The sequence below is a fragment of the Rhinatrema bivittatum genome, chromosome 15, assembly GCF_901001135.1.
Source record: "Rhinatrema bivittatum chromosome 15, aRhiBiv1.1, whole genome shotgun sequence".
NCBI lineage: Eukaryota > Metazoa > Chordata > Amphibia > Gymnophiona > Rhinatrematidae > Rhinatrema > Rhinatrema bivittatum.
In genome coordinates, this window is record NC_042629.1 from 72,593,211 (window position 1) to 72,613,773 (window position 20,563).

General features: G+C 43.7%; 1 protein-coding gene across 1 annotated transcript in view; it reads left to right on the forward strand.

The window, feature by feature from the left end:
* Nucleotides 1–5,389: 5,389 nt before the first annotated feature.
* The window catches only part of LOC115076545 (membrane metallo-endopeptidase-like 1), an 81,633-nt gene continuing 66,459 nt past the window's right edge, over nt 5,390–20,563 (forward strand). The window contains exon 1 of the mRNA XM_029578111.1: nt 5,390–5,553. The gene's annotated coding sequence lies outside the window, so the exon portion shown is untranslated. The remainder of the gene's footprint in view (nt 5,554–20,563) is intronic.

The window sequence follows — 20,563 nt, forward strand, 5'->3', positions numbered from 1 at the left end:
ATTTATTTATTTATTTAAGGGTTTCTTATATACCGAGGCACGTTTGCAAAACATCACCTCGGTTCACAGTGTAACATAACCTAGCAACAAGCTTTACAATAATAATAATAATAATAAAATAAATAACTAGCAACAAGCTTTACAATAGAACATTAACAGGTAGCGGTTAAGAGGGTAGGGGATGATAGTACGAGAAATATATACAAATGTACATGCATAGTTTGATGATGATTATTTATTTATATCTCTAGCTCATTTATCCAAAGGCTATAATTTAATAAAAGATATGCACATTGGAAAACGTCATGGACTGTCTAAGCCTAATTTTTTTTATTCACAGAGAAGTATTGTCAAGTGCCAGTAGGGTTGCCCCATTGATTTACCTAGGACAATCAGAACTACAAGTCCCTGAATGCAATAGGGTAAAAGCAAGTCTGGATAGCCCATTCCTTATGACATGGAGCCAGATGGCAAGCCTAGGTGCCAGTTTATATCTTCTGTAATCAGTTAATTTTTTCCCCATAGAGTCAGAATGAGAGAAACCTTTTGGTATTCCATGGCTAAATTTAGGTGGCGTTTTAGTTGCATTTAGGGGCCTAGGTTTTCAACTTAAAATTCCCTAAAATGTTAGGTGGTTAAATTTATATCTGTAATTCATTTCACTAGATTTAGATGCCTACATTAGTGCTGAAAGTCAGTGCCCTACTGAGGGTTAGGGTTAAATCAATGACCGCCAAAAGGCTCTGCCCTTTCCGAGGCACAAGCCAAGATTTAAATGCAGACCTCCAGGGCTGACTATAAGCTCTCTGCCTTCCTCTACTCAACCAAAGTAAGGGAGGAAGGCTAAATCAAGCATGTAAGGATGAATTTCCCTGTGCTTTTGAACCACATTCTCTACAAAGAATTATCGCAACCTCATCAGAGTGAGCTCGTTTTCGGTGAGGGTAAATTTCATATCTATGGTTGACCTTTTCCTCCACTCTGTGGAACCTTATCATGCCGATGGATGAGTAGATTCAGTCACCTCATATGCGTTTTTCAACTCACATTGAAAAGTGATAAGAAAAATATATTTTTCTTGCCACAGAATTTTCAAATCAAGTGTACTGTCTTGAGATGTAATTGAAAACGCATAAATAAAATATGTAAAAAAAAACGTATTTTTAAAAGAAACATAATTTCCCTTCACACAACAGATGGGCCTCTCTTTAGGATATAATCAAGCGAATGACCAATAGGCTGAATTCATAGAGAATGATTTGCCAAAGATGCAACAAAAGTAAATCAGCCAAAAACCCTGCCGATTTGAGCCCAGGGCTAGTATTCAAATATCGCAGAGTTAAGCAAAGGATTCATTCCTTATGAGCATACAATCAGCAGGCCATCAGCTCTGTGCATAGGTTCTTTGCTCCATTTCTCAGCTGACTGACCACCAAGGAAAGATTGCTGACAAAACAGCTTGCTTGGACAAAAACAAACCCAATACAATATTTTCTGGGCTGGGGAGAGTGAGAGGGTAATATTGAGACTAACTCTGTTTCCAATGTGCAGTTCTGCCATTCAGCAATATGTTAAGGTTTCCGTGGAAGCAGGCAGCATCCATGTTAATGCCATGCAGTGCGTTAAATTGCACTTGGCACCAGGGGCTGCCTCCCTGCAGTTTCAGATTTCTGTGCCTTATTTTTTTTAATCACTTTTCAGTTAAACGGTCCATGCTGGAACCTGGAGGTTCACTGAAACCATTGCTCCATGACATCTTGCATTCAGTTTCTCGTAGATTTAAAATGCACAGCATTAAGTGGATCAAAAACGCAGCTGTAAGATGTGGCGTGCACGGGGATAGTGATTTATCTTTGCTGGGGGGGGGGGGGGAGGGAGGAGGTGGAAGGTTTGCAAAAGAATTTTGGAAGCAAGGCATAGCTAGGAGTTTTTATTTTTATTTTTTTCTAAATCGTGTTAGTTCACATGAATACAAATAACAAAAACATTAAGTGATATATTATTATTGGACTAATAATACACTTCTGTGAAAGCCAGCTGTGCCACTGATCTGGAAATGCATCCAAATTTGGTTTTCTTAGGACTAAAGACCACAGTTATCTGAGCCCCAGGAATTTGCCTGCAAGCAGGGGAAGAGACACAAGTTAGTGGGAGGGGGAGATTTTTAGCAGTATAGCCAGGCAAACCTTAGTGATGGGCCTCCATTGCTCTCTGACTTGTATTTTAAGGAAGTGATAATAAAGTGCTGTTTTATTCAAATCCCTGTATTCAGAATATCATTCTGCAAAGCTGAAATGCCAAGTTTCAGATTTTGTGTTAGCTGGAGATGAATGTGTATAGCTGGGGAAGGAAGCAGGAGGATTGGGCGGGGGGGGGGGACTGTTTACTGTCCACTGTTTGGCCATGACATGGTAATAAGGAAGAAAGCTGTTAATTAACTGTCTAGAAAGTTATGCTGAGTCCAAGTCATTAATGAGTTGTGATTTTTAATTGATGGCATTCTCAACTACTTTAGACGGGCGTAAACACTTGCTAATGCAATCCAATTAACTCTGCTAATAAACTTTGCAAATGATCTGGAGTGGAATTCAGATCAAGCACAGAGAAAGGTGAATGGCAGGGGAGGGGACCTTACAGAGCTTGTGGGTCTGCTTATCTCATTCTAGAGTCTGTATCTGTCCCCTCAAAAAACGTTCCTTAAAGAGGGAATACGAGACTGCTCTCCCCTCTTACCCGTGAAATTGTAAATTCCTTAGGGATTTGTAATAAAATGTTTTTCTTTTAATTTTTTCATATATTCATTGAGTCATTCCTATGCCATGATGTGGCATTATTGGATAAAACTCCTTTCAGAGGATTGATTTTTTGGGTTCCCAAGTGTCTTCCATTCCTTCAGGACTATAAACAGCTCTGGAGTTCTGGATAACCCAAGCATACAAGTTGGGCATCTTCTTACCTCAAATGTATGCAGATATATTTCATATTTACTCAATGTGGGCAGGTGGAAAACCAGTCCAAACAGCAAGCAGGTCTTTAGAAATGCTACTGGGGGTCAGAGCGATGACTCACTAGACGTGCTGGAGATCCGGGTTTGATTACTGGACCTAGCTGGCTCTTTGAATTGAGCATGAGCAGTGCCAAGGAGCTAGAGAGGCAATATTTATCAAGGAAAAGGGGGGCTGAGGGGAGTCCCAATCATTGAGCAACAGTGACACCTACTGATGCCAGGCTCAAGAACGCGCGCCTACCAGATTCTAGAGGGAACCACGGTGTGTGGCTGTCAGCGCAATGAAAGCCTGGACAGGCAGGGGAATAAAATGAGCAAACCTCCCTGGACAACTGCAAATAAAGACTCAAAGTGCTTTTGCCCAGTTCCGCAGGGTTCCAATTGAGGGGAGGAAGCTGCTGGACCAAAAATAGGGCAGTAGAAGAACAGGAAATCTGAGGGGCATCCTTTAAGTGGATCTTTTTTTTTTTTTTTTAACAGCCTGCATAAATTGGACAGAAGATGTATGCATGAGTTACATCAGTTTTCAAATGGAACATGCGTGCATGTTCATGGACGTTGGAACCCACTAAACTGAGTGGAGGAATTTGTTCAGGAAATGTTGCATGCAGGCTTTTGAAAATGCAAAAGTAGGTGCTTGAGTGCAAACCCACCCTCGAACGCCTCCACTCATTCTTGGTAAGCACTTGCACTAAATTGACACACAGCATAAGTTTATTTTGCATATCAGGAGGGCAATTTCATAAAAGTCCATTTCTGCATGTAAAACATTTTTGGCTGCTTCAGTCCCTTTGAAAATCACCTTCTGAGGGGAACATTTTTAAAGCCTTTTATGTTCATAAACTATTGCTTCATGCGTAAATGACTTGTTATACCGTTTCTTGAAGTTGGCATGCATAGAAGTGCGTGCGTAGCCTGATTTTGTGCATGCTTTTACGCACCCTCCAAATGAATTTTAAAAGCCAGCATGTACATCAGTTAGGGGATGTATGTGCAAAAGTAGAGCTTGTGCATGCCCACCGTATTTTAAAAGCCGCATATCGCCTGCTGTGCTCACATCCTGCTCCAGTTTAAAAAGGCGCATGGTATGGGCATGGCGAGGTGGGACTAAGAGCTGTGCTTTAACATGCACGTATCTGGACGCATGCCGACACATGTGCCAGAGTGCACTTAAGCTGACCTGCAGAAGTTACCTGCTTCACACAGCAAGTGTAACTTTATGCAGTGAACATGTGCACGTTATTTCCAATAAATTTCAAAGCAAAGTTAAATGCATAAGGTACTCGGTTCATCCTAAAATTACCCTGCCAATGATTATCACTCAGCCAGGGGCGGTTCTATAATGAGGCAGCCGCTTCAGGTGGCAGAATTTTGAGGTGGCAAAAAAATGCCCCTCTCAGAATGCCACTGTGGCGTCTGCCTCACACTCATACCTGGGAACTCTCCGGAGTTGGCCCAGAGGCTCTGGAATTCTGAACAAATTGCCGGGTCAGCACCCGAAAACTCCAGGTGCCCTGCTGCAGAAAGCCAGAAGAGAAAGGGCCTGGAGCAGCACGCGCTGGAAGGAGGAGCATCAGCACCCGTGGCCCCCAGAAGAAACCGTGAAGCTCGGTGCTGCATGGTAAGCAAGACAAGCCGGAGCGTTGCCCTCCTCCGCGGGAAACTGAAGGCGCAGGAGGAGGAGCAACAGCGTAGGGCCACGTGCCGAAAATAAAACAAGGGCAGAGCGGGCCGGCGCTACTGGAGGAGGAAGTGGAGCACAGGTCCTGCGGACCTGGGAAAAGAGGAGGCTCCTGTGGCTGAGAATCGAGGTGAGAAGTGACCATGAGAGTGCATAATGTGTATGGAAGAGGGAGGGGGACAGGGCAGGGGAGCACCACTTCATCCCTCGCCTCGGGCAGCAGATTGCCTTGAGCCGCCCCTGAACTCAGCAACTATAGGGTACAGGACCAAAAGTGTGTTAGACTTTAAAAAAAAAAAAAGCATAACACCAAATATTAATAATGTTACATAGTGGAATATGTGATAACTCTTTGGACAAACCTTCACCGTAACATAAGGATATATTGAAGCCAGGACTGGCAAATATGCTGTGTATAACCCTTCACCTTATTATGTGTATTGGTTATAAGATAAACTCTTCTCTTACTATACTCAGACCCCGAAAATAAGTTGAGAACTGCATAAGTTGGATGTAAAAAGCATTTGGCAGTGGATGAGTAACGGGAGAAATGCATTCGTTCGTTACAAGAGCCGCATCTCTCTTTGTCTCATCAGTTTAGCCCTGCGTGGAAAGGGAAGAGTTAAAGCCCCTGCCCCTTTCCAGTCCCGTGTGTTCATTGGACGGCTCGGATACCTGTGCACTGTCTGTGCTGCTGACAGAGGGAGAGAGACGGCCAGAGAAAGAGGAGGAATGCCATCTTCCTGGGGAAAGAAAAAGGCTCCTTAAAAAGCCCCCAGCATTTCGTGGGGAACATGTGAACGTCGGAGCTGCATCAGAGAAGCCTCCTGCCTCCGGCAGCGGAGTCATCCTTCACAGGAGACAGGTAGGGAAAACTTCCAAGGTCACCTGTCCTGGATCCAAAATACAGAGGAAACTGTTCTATTTTTCAGCTTCCTACTTATCTGTCTCGTTTTTGCCACCCAAAAAGGTAAATGAATGAAGAGTTGCCAGAGAGTTGGGTGCTGAGATTTTCCTAGGCTTTCACAACGGTGTAGGGCAAGAGTAGTCAAAGAGTTTGATCGAATCCTTGGGGGGAATAGAACACGGAAGAGCCTTCATGTGAAATGTGACTTTATTTCATGTAGGACAATGGTTCACCTCCGAAGCAACCCAACAAATGCGAAAGTTTGTGTTACAGCCATAAAAAAGGAAAAGTTGGAGTTCAGTGGAATTTCACAGAAGTGAGCAATTTTTCACCAGAAAAATGTTAGCTCCATAGCAGAGCATTCTAGGTGCATCATTCAGCTAATAAGCAGATGCAGATCTGTTTCGTGCTACTTCCTACAGTGCAAGAAGGTGGTATCTGGGACCCAAACTTTTGCTAATATTCATATTTCTCAGTATAAACGTAGTGCACACAGGATGTGCTAGTTCCTTGCCAAGCTAAGCTGCACTCTTCTTTCAGAATGAAACCTGATTACCTTGTTTAGATGTTACTTATTACGTGCTACACAGTCAATAGAACAATTCAATGTTAATAACAAGGAGCCAAACTTAGAAAACTGCCGCTGAGTCTGTCCCTTCAGCATGAAATTTGATAACTGTTTCATTTTATTTCCAGCTCTTTGTGCATCATGTACCATCGCTCTGGCTGGCGCAAATTGGTGAAAGGTTTCGTTTTGGATTTCAGTGCTTTTTAGTGAAGGAATATGAGGGCAGATAAGAATTATAAGGCCCATCTAGTCTGCCCCGTTTCATCCCTAGGGCAATGCTGAGCCTCTCTATAGGATTTAAGGAAGGATTATTGCACCGTTATTGCATTGTTATATGGTTGATTTGATGGTTGAGGTTTGGAAGCCAAGCAGGATGTTAAGTCCCAATTCATCTCCGAGTCTCGGATTTTAAAGACATCCTGTTTAACTATCGCCAAATATGGCAGGAGCCCATTCCTTGACCCCCTCCCCCCCCCCCCAACTCACACACACAAACCTCTTCACGTCTGAGCCACTGGAGTCCCAAAGTGGGAATGTTAGAACATCATTTTCTTTCTCAAATGATCTTCTTCCCTCACCCCTAACCTCCAGATGATTAAGGGAAAAGGATGACCGAAGGTTCATGTTATCGTTTGTTACTGACAGCTGATGCTAAATTATATTGTAGGTGAAAGTGAATTAAATGTGGAAGATAAATCGCTCAGTAGGGAAAGCTGTCATAAAAACAAGAGAAAAGGAGAAGTGAGCATTCGGAATTCAGAATGAATTTTTAGCCTCCTGGCAAGACTTTTTTTCATAATGTGCTGTACGAAATCTTTTTATCCTCATCTTGCAAAACAATGCAGTGTCAAATGGTGACAACTTTGTAAAATCTCACTGTCGTGGCTTCCTAATTGCTTTAGTGTAAGACACATGGAAGAAAGAGAGGAATTGTTAAAAGTACAGTACAAAGGAAGTACTTGGAATAAACTGTTAAGTTCTTAATTATCGCCTTCAATTAAGTGCTGCTGCGTCTTGCTATTTCATTTGAAAGGGTGTCTCTGAAAGAACCATTCTGCTGAAAACTCAGATCTTTTGTTTTACAACATTTATTCTACGCAGGTTTCCATTTTGGGGAGGCAGATGTACTTCTGGCATATTAAGTCCCTGTTTCTTAGAGTTTTCTTGCTACACTGCCACCCTACTTAAAGCAGAAATGCGATTTTGTTTGTTTTCAGCTTGCTTGTTTCTTTGCTGTGTTGATTTTCTGACTGATCTCTCTTTTGTTTGTTCAAAGCCTCCATGGTGTTAACAATTTTTTGTAGAAAACATTTGAAAATAAAACTCATATCTTCTGTTAAGATCATTCCCGCCCTCTTCCTACTCCTCGGATTTCCAATCCAACTGGTTGTATGGTGCCACGACCCTTCATTCATGATTACCCATCCCATCTTTAATGTCTCTTACTCCTCTTGTCCAGTCCAGCCCATTGCAGCAACCGTTCCCTGACAGGGAGACATGGACCGCTGTGCCTTCGGGAAATTAGCACAGTCCAGCCAGTAAGTGCCAATGGTAAACAGAGACTGGGACTCCCTTCCTCTCCGGGGGTCTGTCGTGCCCAATTCTGGCCCAACACAAAGCATGGAGTATCTGACTTAAAAAAAAGAACGGGATAAACACAGGATTTCTGAGGGAGCGATGGGAATTGTAAAGCTGAATTAGTTGTGTGGATGGCTGTATGGTCTTTTTGTGCCATCATGTTTTTATGTTTCTATCAAGCAGGATCCATCTCCCCTATTTAAAAAAACAAGTTACATTTCAGCTCTTTGTTATGTGTTTGCCTTTTGGATGAGACAGGGTAATGCAAAATCAGAGATTGATAACAAAAATGCATTGCCCCAATCTCCTAACTCCCGCCATGGTGAGAACAAAAAGCAGCTGGATGCCTTCACGCAATTTAAAATTCTCATTTTGCTTTGGGAATGAGAGAAGGGGAAAGGCTAATGCATTTATTTGTTTTAACTTGTGTTTTAATTATTTAGTAATATTTTATGTGTACAGTTGGGCATAATTGAGAAACCTTTGATGCTATGTTTTAAAGAGTGACTGAGACATTGTCCTAACATGATGCAAGCATAAATGCACATAGGGACACAGATTCAACTACAATTTTTTTATGTTAGAAAGTAAAACATCCAGAGACATGCTTATATTTTGGGAAGGCAAAACCATAGCCCCACTAGCTTTTGGTTGATTTGCAGCAAATCCCACAGTGGAGTCAGAAATGCATCCCATAGTGTTTTAATTAGATTATCTGGGATTTTCCTGCAGGATTTTGCAGTACAGAAAACAGTGTGTCCGCAGCTGATAGACAAAGATGAAACTTGCCGAGTTCAATAATGCCATTGGCTAGCAGGCTCCCATTCTCTGAAGCAATGGCTGTCATCTCCATCCACCATTCTTGACAGAGATGCATTAGAGTGCCAAGGAAAATCTGATAATATTGGTCTCTCCCTCCCTCCTAAAGAGCACAGTTCTCCAGATTCTCACACTGGCACAAGCTAATTTGGATGTACTAGCTGTTCAGTTAATTACTAAGCTTGGTACTGGATTGTTGAATTAAGTATGAGAGTTTGTCCACTCATCTTCCCAGGATAGCAGAGAACCATAGAGAAAGATGATAAGGAATTGACTTGGGTAAGATGTGAGCTCATTCAGGTGGCCAAGCACCTACAGTGGCAGGTGGGAACTGGAATAACTGGGCATACTGTGCTGGATGAGCCAATTGCTCTTTTATCTGCAGTAATCTACTATGTTACACAAAATGCCTGCTTGAGATTTCAGCTGTGAAGCTTTGGCATGACTTATAACAGGGTAAGCGGTGCGTTAGAGCATAAACACAGGTATGGGGATCCCGATGTATGAGGGGGGAAGGCGATTTGTCTTCAGGTTCCTCTGGTGGGAGAACAATAGTCTTTAAGCCATGTCTCAACAAAAAAAAGTCCCTCCTGCACAATGGTTTGTGGTTCCCAAAGATCTGCCCAGGTAGTAAGCTTTAATCATTTGTCAGTAACTAGCATACAACCAAATAAATGAGGCTTCTCACATGATAACAGCATGTGTTTGATCAGGGATAGTGGTTCACTTGTGGAACATCCTCCGGATCCTGTGGCGTAATAATCCACCATGCTGCTGCCTCACAGGCAGCTCCCTGTAGTTTATTGTAGCCTCCTTACCCTCAATTAGCCTTTCAAGCTTCTCTCTGCCCTCTGGCCTTGAGAGAAGACCTTCTAAGAACATAAGAAATTGCCATGCTGGGTCAGACCAAGGGTCCATCAAGCCCAGCATCCTGTTTCCAACAGAGGCCAAAACCAGGCCACAAGAACCTGGCAATTACCCAAACACTAAGAAGAACCCATGCTACTGATGCAATTAATAGCAGTGGCTATTCCCTAAGTATAATTGATTAATAGCCATTAATGGACTTCTCCTCCAAGAACTTATCCAAACCTTTTTTGAACCCAGCTACACTAACTGCACTAACCACATCCCCTGGCAACAAATTCCAGAGCTTTATTGAGCGTTGAATGAAAAATAATTTTCTCCAATTAGTCTTAAATGTGCTATTTGCTAACTTCATGGAATGCCCCCTAGTCCTTCTATTATTCGAAAGTGTAAACAACCGAGTCACATCTACTCGTTCAAGACCTCTCATGATCTTAAAGACCTCTATCATATCCCCCCTCAGCCGTCTCTTCTCCAAGCTGAACAGCCCTAACCTCTTCAGCCTTTCCTCATAGGGGAGCTGTTCCAACCCCTTTATCATTTTGGTTGCCCTTCTCTGTACCTTCTCCATCGCAATTATATCTTTTTTGAGATGCGGCGACCAGAATTGTACACAATATTCAAGGTGCGGTCTCACCATGGAGCGATATAGAGGCATTATGACATTTTCTGTTCTATTGACCATTCCCTTCCTAATAATTCCTAACATTCTGTTTGCTTTTTTGACTGCCGCAGCACACTGAGCTGACGATTTCATTGTGTTATCCACTATGACTCCTAGATCCTCTCCTGTAGGAGGCTTTCTAATCTCCTCCTAGTGTCTGCTGGGAAGGCTCACATAAAATGAATCCCGAGGGAAGCACTGGCATGCACCACTCCCTGTTTTAAGGAATTATTTGGCTTAAGAAAGGCAAAGGGGCCTGACAAGGACCTTTCATAGGTTTGGATACTTGTGATAAGGTTTCTAAGCTGTATGTGTCAGCTTTAGCTCTATCTGTTTTGAGTCCATTTTTTTCCCATTCTTTAGCTTTCAGTCCTTTTCCCTGACAACCTGATTTAGCTCAGACTTTTTGTGGTCTGTCACTTTGGTTTTATTTTCGTGCTACTTTGCAGCTTCTAAATTCCTGTTTAATATCAGATGCCGAAACTTAAAACAGATCCAAGTTCTCGACTCTGGCGCTTGAGAAGCCACAAACCGACCAAAATTTAAGGGTAATCAAAAGAAGCAGATAAGAACATAAGAAATTGCCATGCTGGGTCAGACCAAGGATCCATCAAGCCCAGCATCCTGTTTCCAACAGAGGCCAAACCAGGCCACAAGAACCTGGCAATTACCCAAACACCAAGAAGATCCCATGCTACTGATGCAATTAATAGCAGTGGCTACTCCCTAAGTAAACTTGATTAATAGCAGTTAATGGACTTCTCCAAGAACTTATCCAAACCATTTTTGAACCCAGCTTCACTAACTGCACTAACCACATCCTCTGGCAACAAATTCCAGAGCTTTATTTTGCGTTGAGTGAAAAAGAATTTTCTCCGATTAGTCTTAAATGTGCCACATGCTAACTTCATAGAGTGCCCCCTAGTCCTTCTATTATCCGAAAGAGTAAATAACCAATTCACATCTACCCATTCTAGACCTCTCATGATCTTGAAGACCTCTATCATATCCCCCCTCAGCCGTCTCTTCTCCAAGCTGAACAGCCCTAACCTCTTCAGCCTTTCCTCATAGGGGAGCTGTTCCATCCCATTTATCATTTTGGTTGCCCTTCTCTGTAACTTGTCCATTGTAACTATATCTTTTGCACTAGATGCATGCAAATATGTCTGCTGAATATTCATTGCGGACATTCTGAAAACCGGACTTGGGTGCAGTCCTGGAGGACCTGTGGACTGGACTAAATTCTATCAATATTAATTGCTATATCCTTGCCTATTCTCGGCACTGCTGCGATGTCCTAGTTCTCGTTTCTTTTATATGCTCTCTCTCTCTCCCTCTATATATAAAGATATAAATAATTTGTTACATTTTTATACTAACTTTGGGAACAAGAGAGGTCTATCTTTTTTTTTGATAGCCTTGCCACTCTCCAAAATTACATTTTAAAGTTCTGGGACAAGAACTCTAGATTCTCCTTTGTCACTGAAGCCTGTATACCTGTTGCCTTGGTCACAAACTTATTATGGGAACCTCTGGGAGTCACTTTATACCTGTGCCTCAATCATTGACTCTCTAAATGACCCTGAGGAGTCATTTTATCTCCCTAATCCACAGCCACTGACTATGTGACCCTGAGGAGTCATTTTATCTCCCTGCTCCTCAGCCACTGACTCTCTGTGTGACACTGAGGAGTCATTTTATCTTCCTGCTCCTCAGCCACTGACTCTGTATGTGACACTGAGGAGTCATTTTATCTCCCTGCTCCTCAGCCACTGACTCTCTATGTGACCCTGAGGAGTCATATTATCTCCCTGCTCCTCAGTCACTGACTCTCTATGTGACCCTGAGGAGTCATTTTATCTCCCTGCTCCTCAGCCACTGACTCTCTATGTGACCCTGAGGAGTCATTTTATCTTCCTGCTCCTCAGCCACTGACTCTGTATGTGACACTGAGGAGTCATTTTATCTCCCTGCTCCTCAGCCACTGACTCTGTATGTGACCCTGAGGAGTCATTTTATCTCCCTGCTCCTCAGCCACTGACTCTCTATGTGACCCTGAGGAGTCATTTTATCTTCCTGCTCCTCAGCCACTGACACTCTTTATGACCCAAGCAGGGCACTTTATCTCCCCATGCCCCCCCCTCTCTCTCTCTCTCTCTCTCTCACTCACAGACCCTGAGGCAATCACTGTGTTCCAAAGCCACCCATTTTGCACATGGGTGAAAGTACACACTGGGATTAACCACATGCGGTTTTTACCCATGGAAAAAGTAGACCAGTCGGAGGCATGGTAGGTTGAGGAAAGCAACGATGTGTGTAGATTGGCATTTTCCAAACTACGCATGTTGTTTTGAAGGGAAAAAGTATCCACAGAGAAAGCAGCTGCAAACCTCTGTGGGGACCTTTCAAACTATAATATAATAAATAATAATAAATATAATATAATAAACCATCCCTGCCTGCTGGTGTAAACATGGGTCTTATATAAAAGATCTAGAATAAACCATGGACAAAATGGATATAACTACACTCCTGCAATGTACTTTTTTTTTTTAATATTAAGGTTAAAAAAATAATATTCCAGAAGCAATTGGGAAGGAATTCTGTGGATGCGCCTCAGGGCATTCTAATGTCTTCATGGACCAACTCCCACTGATTCCAGGTACTGGCACAGAAAGGGAGAGCGTGAAATAGCAGCCTAGCCCCAGCAGAGGTAATGAAAGAAGAGGAATCTTAAGACATTGAAAATGAATATGGCATCCTGTTAAAGCTTCCAGGTCCATCCACACTGCTGCAATACTGCAGAACAGATTTTTTCTCTCACTTTCACCCTCTTAAAACCTTCTATGCTTGCCCCATACCTACTGTACTTGCCTTTCTCCTCCTAGTGACATATTTATACCCCCAGATGCCATTAGCCCTCCTTCCACACACACACATACAAACACACAACATTCATATGTGATGTGACATGGGACAAGGAAGATCATCATCCCTGGTGACCTCCCAGCCACTTGTTTGGATAAGAAGGTGCCTCAGCTGATGATATAAATCAAACGACGTACACAGGCCGTGTGCTTGCCCCACTGGGTTGGTTGTCCATAGGCACTTGTCTACTCTACCTGTTGATGAGTCTTCCCCAGCCCTTGTCCTTCCTCTGTTGGAAGCTCTTTCATGCCTTCACTTACCTTCCATTGAGCATCAAAACCAGGAGCTCCCCTGATACTCTGGTAAAGTTTACCAGGCAAGGCATGACTCAAAGGATCAAAGACTGCAAGAGAGCCAAACCACCGGGGAGTTAATCATTCCTCTAGTAGTGAAGCAAACTTTTCTGACATTTCTGGGTTTCTTTCCAATGCCAGCTACAGAACATTTTTTTATTTTTGTGTTGCTTATCTTGTGGGACCTCAATTCGCAGAGGCCACAAAAGCATCGACCGGCCTAAACACAACCCTTAATGGACGTGAACTTTGTCTTATATGGGTCAAAGTAGAAAGTGAGTGCCCTAGGCTAGCAGCTTGAGAGAGGGAGAGAGAGCAAAGGACGATACGAAGAAGGGAGTAAGAAAGGAGACAGGGACATGGAGAAAGGAGAACTTGAGAATGTGAAAGATGAGGGCGGGGCGTGAGTACGTAGGCAAGTCATATTACAAACTCCCTTCCCCAAGGCCTCATAGCTAGGTTTAAGTGCAGGAAGGCTAAATTAAGTTCCTCAAGGTGACTGAGTGAGAGGTGGAGATAGGTTTCACAGCTCCAGATTTTATGCATCATTTGACAGTGCCTCATCACTGCCAAAAGATTAGCGATATGGATATACTCAAAGGTTTTAAAATACCTTTAACGACTAAATAACTCTTTCCATAGGAAGGACTATGCAGATGTGTTATGAAAAGATGAGCATGGTATTTGTTGTAAGAGACCCTTCTCATTTTCAAGTATAATGCTAATGCAATCTGCCAAGACCCAGATTTATGGGCCCTGATGATGGCATAGATTGCGTAAAGCAATTTTAAACTCCTAAGGCAATTAAAACCACGAATAATTAAGAGGCATTTAAAATATGCTGCATATCTTTGAGGCTGGGGTACTCTATGAGCCCTGCCCCGGAGGTACAGGAGCTAATGTCATTAAAGCTGGAATGGTGCGGCTTTTAGTGAAATGGTTAGCCCTATCGATGCAGCCTCAGCCTGCTGAGACAGAATGACCCTCTTATTTTCCTGTTTTCAGCCAAGCTCGGTCTATAACATGACCTAGGTCAGGTAACACAGTGCTTTCAGTAAAGCAGAAGGAGAGATGAGAATGAGAGCATTGTGGTGTTAGCACAAACATTTTCTTATACTTTTTACGGCAGCATGATGAAGGATTGTGGAAGGAGTTCTTGACCTAGTTATTCGGTTACAGTCTATACACTTCATAAATTGTTCTTGATAGCAAAATTCACTCTCTGATATGTGTCTGCATATGTGTGTCTATATTTTTTTTCCATACGAGATTTAATCCTTCTGCTTTGGCAATGGTCATCATTACATTATCATGTTTCCAGCAGGGCATTAACACCCCTATACTGTATAGGCTCTCAGGCTCCACAAAAATGCCAAGAAGAGCCCAACTTCAGCTCAGATCTTGGCCAAAGGGGCCATGAATTGCCTATGGGTTGTTTCCATCATAGATCATCTGCTCAGTTTTCTATATTAGTTTCCAGTTCCATCGCACTTTGCAGCATTCGAGTAGCCTGAGGAAACGAAAGTCATTGCAGATTGTGGTGCTTTTATTGGGACAATTTGAGAAAATCCAAAGATGATGTCAAGCCTGAGCTTGTGAAAGCACATTGGCTCCTCCTTCAAAGGTTCCCAGATTATAGCAGCCATTCACATTACTTAACTCCCTGGGAATAAGGAACCATTACAGCTTTCATTCATTTTTGTTTAATGAGGAGTGGCCTAGTGGTTAGAGCAGCGGTTCTCAACCGGTGTGTCGCCAACGCGGCTCCCGGTGCCCCACAGCCCCGCTTGTGCTTCCCTTCTCCCCAGGGGCAGGACTGAAGAGTGGAAAGATGCTGCGCACCGCCGGCGGGGCCGAAGAAGGAAGCGATGCTGCGCGCCACCGGCGGGGCCAAAGAATGGAGACGCTGCGCGCCACCGGCGGGGCCGAAGAATGGAGACGCTGCGCACCACCGGCGGGGCCGAAGAATGGAGACGCTGCGCGCCGCCACCAGCAGCTGAAGAGTGATCTGTGCGCCACCGCCAGAGGCAAGGCCGGCGGGACGAAGAGCAGAGAGACCCTGCACACCGCCGGAGGCAGTTGGAGAGACGTTGCACGCCGCTGGAGGTCAGGCCAGCAGCGACTGATAAGCGGAGGCCAGGCATATTGGGCCAAACAATGAGAAGAGGCTCCATGTGAGCTTGTGAGTGTGTGTGTGTGTGTGTGTGTGTGTGTGGTAGATTGGGTGCATGAGTGGCAGCGTGTGTGTGTGTGGTAGAATGGGTGCAGGAGTGGCAGCTTTGTGTGTGTGGGTAGAATGGGTGCAGGAGTGGCAGCTTTGTGTGTGTGGGTAGAATGGGTGCAGGAGAGGCAGCTTTGTGTGTGTGTGGGTAGAATGGGTGCAGGAGTGGCAGCTTTGTGTGTGTGTGGGTAGAATGGGTGCAGGAGTGGCAGCTTTGTGTGTGTGGGTAGAATGGGTGCAGGAGTGGCAGCTTTGTGTGTGTGTGGGTAGAATGGGTGCAGGAGTGGCAGCTTTGTGTGTGTGTGGTAGAATGGGTGCAGGAGTGGCAGCTTTGTGTGTGTGTGTGGTAGAATGGGTGCAGGAGTGGCAGCTTTGTGTGTGTGTGGTAGAATGGGTGCATGTGTGTGTGTGTGGTAGAATGGGTGCATGAGTGTGTGTGTGGTAGAATGGGTGCAGGAGTGGCAGCTTTGTGTGTGTGTGGTAGAATGGGTGCATGAGTGTGTGTGTGTGTGGTAGAATGGGTGCCTGGGTGCATGAGTGTGTGTGTGGTAGAATGGGTGCATGAGTGGCAGCTTTGTGTGTGTGTGGTAGATTGGGTGCATGAGTGGCAGCTTTGTGTGTGTGGTAGAATGGGTGCAGGAGTGGCAGCTTTGTGTGTGTGGTAGAATGGGTGCAGGAGTGGCAGCTTTGTGTGTGTGTGGTAGAATGGGTGCATGAGTGTGTGTGTGGTAGAATGGGTGCCTGGGTGCATGAATGGCAGCTGTGTGTGTGTGTGTGGTAGAATGGGTGCATGAGTGGCAGCTTTGTGTGTGTGTGGTAGAATGGTACCTGAGTGCATGAGTGAGAGCTTGTGTGTGTGGTACAATGGGTGCATGAGTGGCAGCTTTGTGTGTGTTTGGTACAATGGGTGCATGAGTGGCAGCTTTGTGTGTGTGTGTGGTACAATGGGTGCATGAGTGGCAGTTTTGTGTGTGTGTGTGGTAGAATGGGTGCCTGGGTGTGTGAGTGGCAGCTTTGTGTGTGTGTGGTGGAATGGGAGCAAGAGCATTTGTGTGTGATTGAGAGCTTCTATGTAAGTGACAGAGCATGTGTGTGATTGAGAGAGAGACTGTCAGAGGTGATGTGTTTCTGTGAGAGCGAGACAGAGATTGGTCAGTGAAGTGATTGGTGTGTGTGAAAGAGAGACAGAGACTGGTCAGGGAGGTGACTGGTCTGTGTGAGAGAGACAGAGACTGGTCAGGGAGGTGACTGGTGTGTGTGTGTGAGGAAGAGATACTAGTTAGGGAGGTGACTAGTGTCTGTGTGAGAGAGACAGCGACTGGTCAGGGAGGTGACTGGTGTGTGTGTGAGGAAGAGATACTAGTTAGGGAGGTGACTGGTCTGTGTGAGACAGGTTGTGACTGGTTGTGGGCCCTAAGGAAGAGGACTGTGAGGACAGAGCTTCAGCAGCCACTGCTGCTTCTGGTGAGTGCCTTTGGCCTTGGCCTGCAAGGAAAAGGAGTAGGAGAGTTGCTGGAGAGGGTAAGTAAAAGTGGCTTTTTAAGCTTATTTTTCTTGATTGACTGCCATTTTAATTATTGGGTATTATGGGATGTGTCTGCTGTTTTGAAATATTTTATTGATATTTGGACAATGTGTAATCATTTTTATGAGTTTTTAATTGTTGGATGTTATTTTGTTCATCAGCTTTATAACATTTATTAGTATAGTTTTACAATTGTTTCTAAGTGGGTTTCTATCTATAGCAGCTTGGCTTGCTCCGTTTTCCTAATAGTAGGTGTGTTAGTGTTTAAGGCCTGGTTAAATATTTGTAGTAGTAAATTATTGTCTTTTCATAAGGTCGGTGTATTGTGCCTGCCAGTAAAGAGAGTTTGTTTTGCTTTTACTGAGATGTCATCAGAACCAGAATATCTTTTTTGTATGGCGAGTTGTATGGGTAATGCCCTAGTTCTGCTTTGCACCCATTTTTGGGGGTCGAGGGGGTTCCTGAGGATGCAGAATGTATATTTACATTTTGCCCCGTGACGGTCACATGTTCAGTGTGTCACACATGTGAGAACCATCTGTCAGGTGTGTCCCGGCCGAAAAAAGGTTGAGAACCACTGGGTTAGAGCAATAGGCAGCAAAGCAGGAGAATCCAGGATTCAAGCCCTGCTTCCCCCACTGATGCTCCTTGTGACCCTGGGGAAGTCACTTTGAGGGCTGTGTCCTAGGCTGTGGAGTTTCACCTGCAATCTTTCTACCTATGCCAGTCAGCTGGGTTGAAAAATTGCACAAGGAAGTTTGGTACAAAAAAGCTAAGGGCCAGATTTTAAAAGCCCTGCATGCGCTGAGCCTATTGTGCATAGGCCCGGCGACGCACTCAAGCCCTGGGACGAGCGTATGTCCCGGGGCTTTGAAAAAGGGGCGGGGGCGGGACTGAGGTCTCCGGCACAGCGGCCGTGTCGGGGGGGATCGCGCGCCGGCAGCCGGCCAGCACGCGCCATTTACGCCTGCCAGAAGCAGATGTAAAAAACAAAATAAAGGTGGGTTAGATAGGGGAAGGTGGGGGGGGAGCGGAAGGAAAGTTCCCTCCGAGGCCGGGGCTCCCCTAGGGCTCAGTGCGCAAGGTGGACAAGTGTGCACCCCCTTGCTGCGGGCGCATGTTATAAAATCGGGCGTAGATTTTAATATCTGCCCCTAACTGCACCTCATTGAGGTGTAGTTATCTTTTTTACTAAAAGCAGCTTGCAAAGACCTTTTTGAGCACACATTTGCACCATGAACATAGTTAATGAGCTGCTTTGCATGAATTTACATCGCAGCAATTCATTAACTGTGTATTTGAATAAAATTTAACTTAGAGTGAAGTACGCATGGCATTTTACGACTTGCAAAATCAGAACACTTCACAAAAAGTGCATTGAGTGCTAAAAGCCAGAATAGTGAGCATTATTTTGGGATTTTGCCTCTAAAGCCCCTCTTGTGGAGTCTTGCATGCTTGTGCATCATCTTCCTTATCTCCTGTTGTCTTAGGTACCCACAGGTTGCAAGCTGTTTGGAGAAGGGGCTTGTACGTGAAAAAAATATTGTTAACTACCTTGAGCTAAAATTTGGAAAGATGGCCTAGAAATACAAAATTATTATTATTAATTTGTTTTTTGGGTTTTTTTTTTTACAAAAAATTTGGCTTAAAATCTCTTGGACATAGCTATTAGAGCAAGCACTGTTTCTGAAAGTTCTTCCAGCTCAATTGCCATTTCTTGCTTTCCTGTAAATGCTTGCAAATTGCCCCCTACGCAGTTGATCTTCAGCGAGCACCACATATGTGTTGTGCAAAGTACATTCAAACAGTCACAGAGAGAGTGCTTAAAATATGGTTGTGGTAATGGATTGCACCCTGCGGGCGTTAATTGTTACCCTGGTGTGCATTAGCATGGGAAGGTGAGCTGGAAGACGATACTGAGGCAGTGCATGGAAACAGAGGACATCAGTGCCCCCCGATGGAGAACTGTCTGGATGACAGATTATCCTATTTCGATGACCCATATGGGAGTGGCACGGGATCTGTAGAACTAATGGATCTTCTGAAACATCCTTTGCAAGCACTAACATGCTGGTCATACAGTCCCTGGTTTTAAGAATGACATGTATTTCATAGCCTTGTTTTCATCAGCCTGCCCATGATGGACAAATAGCTAACAGAAGTAAGAATTCACCTCATTCTATGCCCAGCGTATGGAAGTAGAAATGTAGCTGCTATAAGATAAAATGGATCCATTTACACTATTATTATCCTGAAAGAAACCTCAATTGTGGAAAATGAGAACTCACAAAGAGCTGTCTGTATTGACTGATGATTATACCCAATTGCTGCCTTTAAAAGCACATTGAAGATATGATCTTGCAAACAACCAGGGTATGATGGTCATTAGATAGACAAATCTTCTGTCCATTTAGACTATTCCATGTTGCTTGGTGAGGGACTCGCAGGGCGCAGTGTAAATATGAATTGAAACAATGATTAGCTTATTCTGGAAAGATACCGATAGTGAAACAATATCTCACCAGGTGGCTGCTTTCTAATCCTTCTACATCACTCCACCTCACTGTAACGCTCAAACTGCCTGACTCAGAGTAACCGATGATTTGGTGGATCAACTTCCTGAAGCTTTACAAAAGTTAGAATTTGATAATATTGATAGAGCAGTGGGGTCTTGGTTTGATATGGTTCTTACAGTCGCTGATTCATTAAGTCCAGTTATCAGAAAGCAAGGGAATTTTAAGGGAAAGTTTAATGCCCCCTGGTACTCGCATGACTTAAGAGAATTAAAGAGGGTTTTAAGAAAAAGAGGAAGGGCGTGGCGAAAGAATCCTACTACCCAAACCCTAGCAGTATATCGAACGCTTCTCTCTAAATATAGAATTCAGATTATTAAATCGAAACGTGATTATTATGCTAGGAAGATACACGATTTTAATTTCAATCCGAAGATCTTGTTTTCTTTTGATCAAGATTTAATCAAACCGATGCAACTAAATCAGATTAATGATATTACAGAGTCAAAATGTAATGATTTTACTTCCTTTTTTAAAGAAAAATTACAGAGATTGCTTAATAATATTAAGTCTCACAACAAAAAAATCACCCTTCAAGATGTGACTGATCAAGTTTGGTCTGCTTTCGATTCAGTTTCCTCTACGGAAATTGAAACTAATTAAAAAGATGAACCCAGCAAATCAGCGATTAAATGTGATACCTATTAAGCAGTTAAAGACAGTGTCAAATATCATTGCAAGGCCTATTGCTGACATTGTCAACCTATCACTGGAAGAAGGAAAACTCCCAGAAATTTTAAAAGGTGCAATAATTAAGCTGATCTTAAAGAACAGGAATGCTGATGATAACATTCTAAGTAATTTCAGATTGGTATCGAACCTCCCACAATTAAAACGTCTTCTAAATTTTAGTGATTTTCAGACCGTCTCGCAGACATTGTTTTTTTTCAAAGATGGATTATTGTAATGCTCTCCTCTTAGGTCTTCCCAGT